The 13,241-nt window shown below is 41.0% G+C and overlaps 1 protein-coding gene across 1 annotated transcript in view; it reads left to right on the top strand.

Annotated features, from left to right (window-relative positions):
* Window positions 1–12,664, top strand: part of LOC135087985 (LIM domain transcription factor LMO4) — a 121,502-nt gene extending 108,838 nt beyond the window's left edge. The window contains exon 5 of the mRNA XM_063982859.1: window positions 11,598–12,664. The gene's annotated coding sequence lies outside the window, so the exon portion shown is untranslated. The remainder of the gene's footprint in view (window positions 1–11,597) is intronic.
* The last annotated feature ends 577 nt before the right edge of the window (window positions 12,665–13,241 follow it).

The raw sequence follows: 13,241 nt of genomic DNA on the forward strand, positions 1-13,241 counted from the left end.
ATTATTCACAGATTACGGAATCATATTAAATAGCAGAACAGCTCCTTTTGTGATGAATAACTCAATTTAATCGGCACGCCGAATAAGTCCAATGATCCACATTAATTTCGCACCAAATTAAATTTGTTTGACGGCCCGACACGCGGGCACTAATCGGCGAGGTTAGGCGCGACTTCCTGCGAACTTGTTCACAACTCCAATTTGTAGCTCCGTTTGTGCGACTCGAGAAGTTATATTAAAAGGTCCACAGTAATTTTCTTGACAAACACAATGAATAATGAATGGCGCAATATAAAATTCGGATTGAGGAGGGCGCCTCGTCACGTGTCCCGGCTGACATGTTTTTCTCTCTTAATTCTGTGTGTTTTTGCTAATTGAGTCCCGCTTCGGCATCACCTGAGCATACGTACGGTCTGCACGCTTCGCCTATCTATTATTCAGGCACAACTGACTAATGAAAACGCTAACTCCCGAACGCGCTACGGGTATGACACGTTCTTACGCTGCGCGAATTCAATCAACTCCAAACTCAACATAAGGCGCAAGATTTATGATCGACACAAATCGAATTTGCTAACAAACAATATCGTATTCGGAGCGGTACGTAGGATACGATACGAGTATATCAATATTGCAGGCGCTATTAATACGTCCGTCTCATGAGCGGGCGGCCCCCGCCCCACACCCGCAGTCGCCGCTCTTAATTGAATGAGGAGCGGGAATTGTTTCCCAAAATGAAACAATTAATTGTGCAACGGCTATTCCGCCTTACATGGATAATACGTTCGTTTATGGCCTCCTAACGCGGCTGCACGGCGTCCTTTATTGGACCGACTCTACGAATTTGTGTTCATTGGCGCTCGTATCCAAAATTTAATCGGGAATTTATAAGAACGCCTCTTTGTTGTCCCGGGACTCGGAAAGTTTTTGCAGCTGGCCCCGGCTGAATTGCATTGTGCAACGTTAAAAAGATCTCGGTTTTAACGAAACCCTCGCATATATTTCTTTCAAAATCGGCGCTGAGACGATATAGAGGGAGCTCAGACGCGTGAGCACTACTCAAGGAGCTTTTTAGTTTGAGGTGAGACGTTTAAAATTTTCATGGTCAGAGCATAGCACGTGTAATGCGGTTATACCGCGAGGAAATTCAGCGGAACACGCGAACATGTGGCGCATTCAGCTTGAAGACGCATCGTAAACCGCCTTTACGCCTCTCCGCGAGAGCCTCTCAAAACTTTTCATATTCCCCGACCGTAAAACGAGCCAAAAAATACGACCGACGAAAAACATTGTAAATACTAGAGGTTATCGACGCGGCCGCAATACCCGCCGGAGAATTAGTTTTAAAACATAGTTTTAACTATGCTTGTTGCACCCGAAATTACTTGTTTTTCCGTGGTCGAGTCGAGCGGTGTCGGAAAAATAAATTGGGCTAATTTAGTGTGGCGGAACGTATCGATTAGGTTAATTCAATTACGTTGTAGAATGGCCTGAGACAGCGACAGTGCGAAGTCCGTAATGTGGGAAGAAGTAAGTCTTGGTACAGCGATTCAGACAATCGTACGTAGATAGGGCCGGTGGTGTCGTGCTGAGCGGGCGGGGGTGTAGCGAGGGGCACACATTCAATTTGCTATTTATCCGGGAATGGATCTAAGTCATTACTTAGCTGAGCGAGAGAGATGGAATGGGTTGCACTGGAAATTACTCAGTGATGTGCCGGCATTCAATGCGTCCGCCGGCTGCCGCGCTTTCGTTTATCACATGCATTATTATGAATTACATTCGCTCCTGGATTGAGTTACATTAGGGTATCGAGATCCATTTATTACATTGATGTTCAAACATCGAAATGGCATCGGTTTATTAGAGATCACGTAAAGTTCTAATAGAAACTTTTCATCAAGCCTGAAGAGCACTTCGATCGGCTGGTGTTTCTATTCTGGTTCTTGTACCTCCTGATTTCTGTAACAAATGTAAAAGAAACGCCAAATATTAGGATATACAAAAATTACTAGGATAGAGCGACTCTACAATTCTTATAATGCCCAACGAGAGAGAAACTCCCATTAAGATAATATCATCTTATATTGCAATAAAAGTACCTCCTTAAAAATCAATTTATCTCAACCTTGTTACTATCAATTAAAACGAAAGCTATTTTCTCTTTATGACACCGCACTCATACAGCCTGCATGCATACGAATGAACTTAACCGCACTTATGCAATTATTTCGCAAACCAACTCCTTATCTGTAGTTATCGTAAATGCACATTCGTTTCCACAATGAGCAATAACTTTTAAACTTCCGTATGTCGTATTTTTTCTTTTATTCCCCCATCAGTTAAAAGTATCGCGAGCCAGGTAAAAGTTTTATTTAAATACCAGTTTATCTTTACAATTAATTGACATACTTTATAATTCTTTTGTTTTTGTTTGTCAACTGTCAACACGATTTTTGTTTTTTTGTTTTCTGCAAAGCCAGTGTCGCATCTTAAAAATTTTAAATTTTCAAATTTCGAACAGCAACGGGCACAATTAATTTCGTACACATACGCCTTTGCTAATTTCGCTAAAGTTTAAAAAAAGTAAAAGTTCCGGCAAGGACCGCGCGGCCTCAATCACAGGAAGTGCGCCATCTCATTGCGGAAGTGGTTGGTCGTGCGTCCCGCTCGCACGGTGCCTCGCCGTTGTTTCTGTAAACTTGCGCTAATGGACACGTTCGTCTGCTTGATATGCTTCGATCGGCTGATGAAAAAGCCTTTCTAGTTTGGCAAGAGCTTTTTTCAGCAAATTTTTCAATTTAGAATTTGATGACAAACATGAAAAGCTTGAAAATATCCGAATGAAGTTTGTTTTTTTTTACTTGAATAGGTTTTACTTTTAAAGTATTTTGTAATTTAATTGAGGAATTCGGATTTCAATTAAGTATTATAATTTATTTAAATTGGAACAATCAATCATTGAAATCAAATTATACCTAAAACATTTTAAAGTCTAATTATGTAGATATGTAAGTAGATTTCTAAATATTTCTCAACTCGTGAACAGGAACTACTTATTTTATGTTTCCTGAATGTAATTATTGTTGTTAACAAGAGTTGCATTCGGTTCTGCATTTTGAACAATTGTACGTTCCGAGAAGCCATCATTGGTAAATATGAATGTATTGTATTGTATTGTATTGTATTTTTATTTCTAAAGCTTTTAGTCGTGGTTGCAAAATGTATTTGCGATTAGTGGGTTGTTTCAAATATTGCGGAATTAATATTTTTATTGAACGAGTAAACATTTTTTTCGTCTGTATTGTCATATAATTAAGGTTGAATATGATGCTAGCTTTTAAATTACGGTGTCCCGTTCCCGTACGAACTCAAAACATCGTGTGCCCTATGGGCTATGTAGGCCATGAGTTCGGAATTTATCCGGATAAATCTTGTTACCATGGTACAAGGACTCAAGTCGCAGCTAATTGGATGGGCCGGTGGTCGAGCAGTCCAATTAGCGCGTTGTGATTCATTTAAAGCCCAGCCCTTATCAGTTCAACCGGTGTTTTTGCTTACATTTGCCAACTTTTGGCATAATTATTTGACAGCACATGTCTACAATATGTAGCTTGCTCGATTAGGAAAAAATATACTAGCCCCAATGAACTCGTTTTCCGTTATTACTGAAACCAAATGATGAACCTATAATAGAGTAGGTAGTAGTTAATCGGTAATATTTTTATTTTATTTTTTGACCAATTAAGTGATACTTAGTTATTTTAATTAAGTAATCAAAAATAGATTTTTATATCTATTGAAATAGTATAACAATATTCACCTCACTATACCTTCGTCCTAACTCTTTTAAATTGTCGTTTGCGCTACGAATGCTCACAGTAATCAAAAACGAATGCTTACAGTAAGCATTATTTTTATTTCAAACTACGTTAAAGAAATAACCTTAAACTACTTCAATTTTTATTTGTAAACCTAACTTTAGAACTAAATTCTTACAACTCTCTGCATATTTTTTCCGAATTTCCCCCAGCAGTGTGGTCGCCCCACCGCGCAGGGTTTCTAAGTCCCGGCTAATTGGATGAGCCGGTGGCGGCCGGGCCCAATTAGCGCGTTGTGATTCATTTTAATCGGGCCTCTTATCAGGGCCCCGATAGCCGCACTTTTACAACTTCCGCGTATGATTGCCAGTTCTTAATTATGAAATTTTCCAATTACAGTTGGAGGGATTTAGTGAATGGTTCATCTTTTGTTTTGAATGCGCTTTCGTATTCATACGTTTTCAACCACCGGTATATGGAATTATTTGTCTGTATTCACGTGCGTCAATTTTGAACTTTGTGAATCAGGTAAAAAAATAACTTCATTAGATGAATGGTAAAAGCTTTTAATTTTAACAAAACCTTCTTCCGTTGGGTTAGCCTACAAAACCGTTGATAAAACTTACTTAAATTAAAAAGTTTTTAAACATTCAAGATTCTTAAAACTACGCTGAACTACGAGTATTAAGGCTAACTACGAGCGTCTCTCACTTTGAAATTATGAAACTTTTTTTCATAACATTACTCAATGCATTTGCTAATAGTGGATATACTCGTACATATAGGGTGTGTTGAATTGCGAATTCACCGTTCAGTTTTTCCAAGCTGTTCCTTACGCCCGGTATTTTGAATATAACGAAGTAGATTTTTGTAAAGTTAACGTCTGCGGCAACACCACAATTTGGCTGTTATCAGAGTTTCTCCGGGAGTTGCTTGAAGACTTCGCGACGCCTCTAATGACATCCAAGCCTTCGGCTGAGCTCGCGTGCGCGATTCTTGTTATTTCTTTATTACAAAGGAGTGCCTCATTAATTTGGCAGCCCCTCAGGGTTGAGGGCCGTGAACCCTTGACCTCGTTCGCGAGAGCTCGCGACACCGAACCGTTGTGAATTGAAGCAACGCACCTTACTATACATAATTAACGATGCTCATTACTGCGTAACAAATAACAAGGCACCTTAAGGCGTCCGCGCCCAAAGCGGTTCCGCGAGGGGTGAGCCGCCCGTGAGCTCTCATTTACGAGAGTTCCAATGGTAAAAATTGTAACGTCTCAATTAGGACGGCTCAAATATTTGCTTATCTGAGACAAAACAAAGGGATAATGCACAACAAATAATCCCATTACTAATAGTGTCAAGATCTTTGAATCCAAAGCGTCACGAGTTGCTGAAGGGACCAAGAAACCACGTTACGGTTACGGATTGAAATTGAGAAAAGAACCACTGCGAACTACAAACCAATACCCCATATCGCAGCGCGAACAAACTAGCGCACTTAGACGCGATCTCAACTCCGAATACAAACGACACTCACAATATCCACATAAAAGTCAAACTTAGATCATTCCGGCCTCCGATAAAACTCCTTAGCTCATTGCAGCTCAACTAGCTCGGACAGTTTCTATTATCCCTAATAGCCAGTTTAAAATGGCTCGAATAGTGAAACTTGCGCTAGCGTTCGCAGGTCATGCATAGCGCGGAAGAAGTTCGGCATTGAGTGTCGCTTTATCGGACAAACTCGATGGCAAAGAAAACATGTGTATTTTCTTGGATACAAATGGGTGTGAGATAGCTAATGGGGGAAATTTCTAAACTAAGTTAAAAGCTGAATGAAAAGAAGTTGTTTACTGTGGACGATGTCGTTAATTTTAGCATCCATTTATCCATTGATTCTGAATATTTACTTAATTTATCGAACTTTTTGTAAAAAAAAAATTGATCATTGGGCTTATCTTAAACTTTTTTAAAAGCTTTCCATGGCTTTACATCTTCATGAAAAATAAAACAAATACTTATTTGCAATATAACTTCATATTACTACTTTATGAGTTCCCAAACAAGCGTAGTTCGTAATCTAATTACCCTCCTGAGCTACTAGTGGTGGCTTGAGAGCGTTTCAGTGGCAACTCCATAGAGAGAACTCCTTAGCGGGGAGTGTTGCGTCGCAGTGGGCTAATTCCACGGCCCGCCTGATGACTCCGCGGGCCGTGTCCGCGGGCTCGTGCATTTTTAATGGCGCACGCTAGCACACTCACTATTAATATTTACCGAACACGTCAAGAGGGTGCACTTTACCTTTTAGTTAACTAGCGTCCGGCCGTTCATTAAATTTTCACGCGCGTCAGTTTCGGGCGAATTTTCCGCGGCGCTGGCCGACCGGCCGATAACGAGGCGGACCACGCTCGTTACGGCCGCCGACAACCCGACCAAATTTTATTAATAATAAACTGTAACTGAAACGGCGGCTTTGAAGTAGGAGAGCGACTCGAACGCTCGTTATCGGGAATTATGCAAACCCTTTGACGTGCGCGTTTCTTTAAAGTTTGCCTAAGTATTACGTTATTGTGACTTCCGAACTCGTTTGCCGTGTGTGGAACCAGAAATAGATTGTTCGGTACAAAGAAGTTACACCGTGTTGCTAGTAAAGAACGGCACCCTCTTCACAAACTAATATCTTTAGGTATCTTGGATATAGTCGTAAAAAAAGTAACCTGCCATTAATCAACTGCTCCTTGTGAACTTGCGTCTGTTTGGACGTCATCAGCGTATTTAGCTTTATTTTAGCACTCCTACAACTACAATCAAAAGTATGAAAAGCTTCAGTCCCAACAACGCTTATATTTAAGCGGCTGGTGGAAACTGCCACCATCCAAACAGCTTCATCGCCCTTGAAATCCAGAAAAGCCGGCTCACACCGATAGAGACGTTACGTCGCGATTAACCTCTGTCGAGATGAACGTTTATTGGCGGAGACGTGAATGATGATTAATGTGCGGTCATCGAGACGCGGGGAGAGCTGCGTGCCGCGCCCGCATGAATAAGCAATGAGCGCGCGCGCACGCGAACGCGACAAACGGCTTCGGCGCACGCGACCACCACCCCTAACCCCCCACCATAATTTATTACCCCACCACTATCACTCTCATATCTTACCCTATCTTACTAAACGTAGACGCTGCCCCGTTTATGGCACTTACAACAATATTACCCTTAAACAGTACCTACTCTACTCACATGTCTCAAGGCCGCGGCGAGTTATTCTATTCGGGCCCGCAAAAGCTCATGCGATACGTTTCGCGAAACTTTACAAAGGAGCTCATTGATACCATTCTTATAGGAGTTCGCAATGGCTTTTATTGGCGCGGTACAATACATGTTGCCTACGCTATTTAATGTTAGGAACTTGATATTCAGTCTCTTAAATTAGCTAATGGTTCTTGAACAATATTGCATAAATACAACTACCTGTTACAATCTTATACAATGCTACTGAAATCTAGATTGACCAAGGCTAGGGCGGGTAATATTTGTGAAAGTTACAACACGTGCTTGGTTTTTATAAGGTGGTAATTTTCAGGATATTCATGTTTAGTTTTCAGTAATTAACTACTTTGGGTCATGCGACAAAACGCAAGAAACCAATTCTAAGCTAACCGTAACCGATACTCGTACTCGTAACTTGTCGCGGACCCGCCGCCCAAACACAGCTAATGTTTGTAAACTTCATAGGACTACACGCGCTACGACTAATGTTCTTAATAGATGCTCATTTTCAGCATCTAGCTATTTAGCCGCCATATGTGCCTAATTTCAAAGCGCCAAAACGCAAGAAACCAATCCTGAGCTAACCATAACCGATACTCGTAACTCGTCGCGGGCCCGCCGCCCAAATACGGCCAATGTTTGCGGACTTCATAACACTGCAATGGTTTTATTAGATGATCATATGTATCTTTTAGTACATATCTAGCTATTTAGGCGCCATGTACCTAGTTTCAAAGCTCCAAAACGCAAGAAACTAATCCTGAGCTAACCGTAACCGATACTCGTAACTCGTCCCGGGCCCACCGCCCAAATACGGCCAATGTTTGCGGACTCCATAACACTGTGCAATGGTTTTATTAACATATTTAATATGTATCTTTCAGTACGTATCTAGCTATTTAGGCGCCATGTGCCTAGTTTCAAAGCGACAAAACGCAAGAAACCAATCCTGAGCTAACCGTAACCGATACTCGTAACTCGTCGCGGGCCCGCCGCCCAAACACGCCAATGTTTGCGGACGGCTCGACGCGCGCCAACGCCTACAACTATTAAATTATTTAGGCCCAGTCTTGCATTGTCTCGCGAAAGTCTATCTGGCCGGTGCCGGCCGTACGGTCAGGGCTGCCGTTTGCGGAAAAGTTACAAAAATAGTTTTGGAATAAAAAAATCTTCATAAACCTGGTTTTTATTGGCATTCAAGCTGTAGATTATAGCGATGGGGATGAGGATAGAATAGTTTCGTTAATATTTATAAAATCAAATAGTTTCTCTAAGTAATTTACAATGTACTAACCAAAAAACTGACAACAAGAAAAAATTGTAGACTGCTTTTTATAGGTCTTAATCTCCACAAGCATTTGTTTCCTTCGGTAAATAACGAAATGTGGTTCGGAGTTTCCCAACAAGACGGTAACCCTACAGCTCCGGGGCGCAGTATAAACATAGTTGTTACAATCCGATAGAAATGTCCCGAATGTGCGACGATCGCTCGGCTCTGTATTGAATTAGAGCGACGAGTCCGCAAACTAGTACACTGGTTAATGGAATGCCGATGGGCCATTGTGTACCCCGTTTTCTATTCAAACGCGATATTATACCCTCGTGTACACCAGCCTTTCTTGGAAAGGCTCCGTTTAATATTCGGAATTTGTAGAATAATAACAGACTTATTGTCTTTGCGATAGTTAAAATTGGAATTCTTAGCATATTGTAATGTTCAAGCAACTTGCTGAGTAGTTTAAACACATCACAAACTCTAATCAAGTTTGGAGGCTTTTGGAAAAATATTTAATGGAATCAGTATTACAAACGTCACTTGTTAAATTCGAAGTTTTCTTCTCAATGTCAAAGATTAAACTTATCAACGTCGCTCGTTTTATGCATCGCTCTAGTTCTAATACTTTAATGCTAGTGCCCCTTATTCCATATTGCCTTTACGGTAAGAGCGATCACCGTTACTCCATCATTAGTGCTGCAGGTCGCAGCGTCGTATTTCGGTCGTGACCCGCGACCCCCGCAAATTGCACACATACCCGCAGGTCAGCCTCTACTTAGGTTCTGTCCACCGCTTACCTGTACATAGAGTTCAAACGCCTTTAATGTCTGGACTTAGCTTGGTTCGTGTATCCACTTTAGGTTATACAGGCATCAAGGTTTAGTGATGTCCTGTAATTGTGAATTGGGTCTTATGTTGGACGATTGTACTAAAATAGAGATTTAAATTTAGAGACATGGATATTTAAACTAAGTTATACTTTGGTTGTAAGTCCACAGTTTGCCAAATTTAACTTTATAAAGGCTTAGGCCAAAGCTGTAGCGTAACGTAAGCTCTACCAATTCCTAAATTAGACGATAAAACTACTTGTTAGTATCGAAATCGTGTAAACTTTTAGGGCGCTCGAACATCGATACGAACGTCATTTATCATAAAAAAATCGCTACTGACAATTTAATACGCCCTTATTACACTATACGTTGGACATAATTTGAAATCTATGCATATGCATCCTGTATCAATCAACTTCGCCAGACTCGTATGTGTCATCATTAGTGCAGTAGGGTCACATGTGTTACATTTCAGAGCCGTGCAGCGACGCATACCTGACGTGACCTATGCAAATCACACGCATACAGGTCAGGGGACAGGCCAACTGATGGAGAAATTCGTCATCTGTTCCACCAGCTAGCTCTACAATTAAAAGTTGTTATTCTTCTAAAACACCAGAAGTAACTTACGCAAATTAATTGACAGTCAAATTGAACTCAACTAATATTTAAATTAGTATTTGGCTTCACAGTTGCCGCTTTCCTTCAGGGCTGTTTATGTATTGACGCAATTAATTCCCACAATTGTCATTGTGAGCCGCCCCATTCCGCTGGAGCACCGGGATAAAGGACCGACCCAAGTTTCAATAGCCTCCGTATTAGTTTGCAATGTAATTGTTCCCGGCCCGCTGCAATATGTAACCACAAATATTATGCATGTTTAATTAACGCCATTCCTAATTCATAATCCGACAGTGATAAATTAGACAGCCCCGACCGCCGTAATTAGGTACGCAATTATCGCGCCACGTTTGAATTCATTAATGCTGAAAGTATACTCTAGGCGAACGTGATTTATTACGTGGCATCTTGCCTATCGCAATTAATACCGCGTTACACCTGCGCCCTACAACCGTATACGTACGATTTTTAATCGTGAAACAGTTCGCCGCGCCGTGAAATAATTAATCAGCTATAACAAGATCCTCATATTGTTCCCCCCGGTTCTATTATTAGGCAATAAGCGTGTTTTCCGCGGCCGCCGAGCGGACGTAATTGGAAACCCTATACGGCTATTTAATTTACCTAGCCGCCTGAGCCGAGCCACCTGGCTCGATGGCGAAACAATTGCCGAGCGCCTAATTATATTTTAATCGCAACGTGCCCCCCGCCTGGCCGGGGGCCCGGGGCGCCGGGCCCCAGGGTCACAACAGCGCCACTAATTCATTTGTGCGGCGGGACTCTACTAGCACGCCGCTCGCCAGTGCCTGTTTATTCTCATAGGAGAGTTTAGGTCTCCTAAAGCAATAGACGCTTTAACATATTAACCGAACGTTTATAAGGGCCCGAGCGTGCAATGCCGTCAAGTTAATTAAGTTCTCTTCAAAGACTCAGGGTTCGTACTTCCTAATAAATTTATGCATGAACGCTCGTGTTTTTAATTTGGTTGTTACATGCAAATTCGGTGTAGGATGTGTCGCTGCACTGAGTTGATCAAGTGCAATAAATATTAAAGTTACAATATCATTGTACGTGTACGCGAGCAGCTGTTCCGCGAACTATGCCAATTGTGTGCAGCCTTTGTTCGCGGCATTCACTATGAAACTACCTATTACAACAATACAAACCCACTATGACATCAATTCGGTGTACTAAATTAATAATTCCCATTTCGGAATTATCGTAAGCCACTTGGCAAACAAAATAGGCACTTAAATTATTTTGATAGCAGTAAATGTAATTGGAGCTTATTCAATAGCCACGAAAACCACACAAAATAACAGGTTATTGGTATTGCCAACATTGTACTATCTCTATCTCGGTTTATTTAATATTTCATCAGCAAATGGATATTATAAACTTCGCCGCAGTTAGAAGCACAGGGAAGACATAAAGAAGTGACTTCGTCCATAAGTTAGTCTAAACTATTGCGAAGAAGTTGTGTGGAAACCGGCAACGGTTGACGTGTGATACGATTTAGCACTGAACTGGCTGCTCCTGCGCCCACTTCGCATTAGCGTGAAAGCCTCCTTCGGCGAGAGGCTGCGCATTGGCCATTAGCGTGATTAGAGAAACACACCCCCACCCGCGAATTCTTTAGGCCTCTCATCTCATAATACTACATATTTCATTATTTATGTAAGCTCTGTTTTTACTCCAATCTACTCTCACGGAGATTACACACTGTCTAAGTAATTGTAAAGCTTTTTGCTCTGGATATTAAAGTTTCGATTTTGTTTCTTTGCAGATGATGGCGTGTTCGTATCTCAGCGCTGGGATGAAGACTGAGGCCAGTGCTGCGTGCTGGACCCCGCCCAACGTGGGTCCGCTGGCTGATATACAGGGGCCTTCGGGGCTGCCGGCGCCTGTTTTCTTGCGGCCGCCGGCGATGCTAGGGGTCCTGCCCCCGCTGCCCGGCCCGCTGCCTGGCCCGCCGCACGAGCCGGCCCTGGACCTCACCACGACGCCATCCCTCAAGGCCCGGCTGCCGTCCTCACCTAGTGACGACGACACGGAGTGACAGTGTTGTGCCAGAGACAACTGAACTTTACCGATCGCGAAATTATTACACATTTTACAGTAATAATTTTAACGTCAGTGAACTGTTAAGTTATACCTTAGTACCTACGACATATTTAATTTCGGTTGTGAAAATGGCAATTCTGTAATACTTAACTCGCTCTATGTAAATTTCCATTAAACTACTGGTACTTAAGAGTTAAACAGAATGAGATGTGTTAAACACAAGGGAGTTGTATTTATATGAAATGATGAAGTGTGTGTAAGTGTGAGGAAATGACATATCTTATGTAGGTGTGGAGGCATTTTATCTTCTTATTGAAATTAAGATCAGTTGTGTTAAAATCTCACGAGTTGTGACCTCCATAAGGCGAGGAGGAAGGCGTATTTAGATTTCTCCGATTATGACCATATAAATAGCACATATTAAATGCCAATTTAAAGAAGAACAAATCATAAATGCTATTTGATATTTTCTTTTGCCTCCTCATTCGACCTAGAGATTGTAACTATCGTCTATTTTCTTTTCAACAGTTTTTCTTTCTCGACAACCAGCAAGAGACCTTATACTGGTCTTCTTACTCTTGGTTTTATTTTAATTTATTTAAGCATCGTAATTTGGAACACCTAACCTGAAGATAAAGTGTCACAACTCAAAATTTCAACTAATATTTAAGTAACATTTGTGTAAAAATGCCGTTTCATTTGGCTAAATGGGTTAAGAATCTGAAATATGGAAAAAATATATATTATTTTTTATTATTTCATTTGACACTGAATCAGAGAAGGTGCAGTGTTCCACTCAGTCTTATGCATGTCGATTCTTGCCAGAAATCGTATCTTTTATAACCTTGTTTGTAACATCGACCGTGTTTCTCGCGCACTCATCTCTGTGATTTGCAATTTTGCTGTGTAAATAACTTTCTCGAATAAATTTGTTATTTCGTATATAAACGACTAGCTGTCGGACACGACGGCCCGTCACTATTATTCGTTTATGATGTACATATTAGCATATTCTAGGTGTAAGTAGGAACATCTCGCACCTAACTTTGGGCGCAAAACTTCGTAGCAATAATTTTGATGCCAACGTCTTTGAAGTATTAAATCAACTTACTAACGGTCTCTGTATATATTGATCTATGTTTTACCATTAAAGTTGTTCAAATCGATTTCTAAATAAATGTATGCAGTTATTGTAAGTACTTAAACGCTAACATTCCTTAATACGTGTATAATGTCTGTGTATCATTGTAATGTAAAACATTATATTTCATACTAAATTATTGATTTTAACGTGTTGTCAATGTGGCTTAGATTAGAATTACTACGAGTATTCTGACGAACTTAATTTATTGACATAACTCTAATA

This window comes from Ostrinia nubilalis, chromosome 3 (genome assembly GCF_963855985.1).
Source record: "Ostrinia nubilalis chromosome 3, ilOstNubi1.1, whole genome shotgun sequence".
Lineage (NCBI taxonomy): Eukaryota > Metazoa > Arthropoda > Insecta > Lepidoptera > Crambidae > Ostrinia > Ostrinia nubilalis.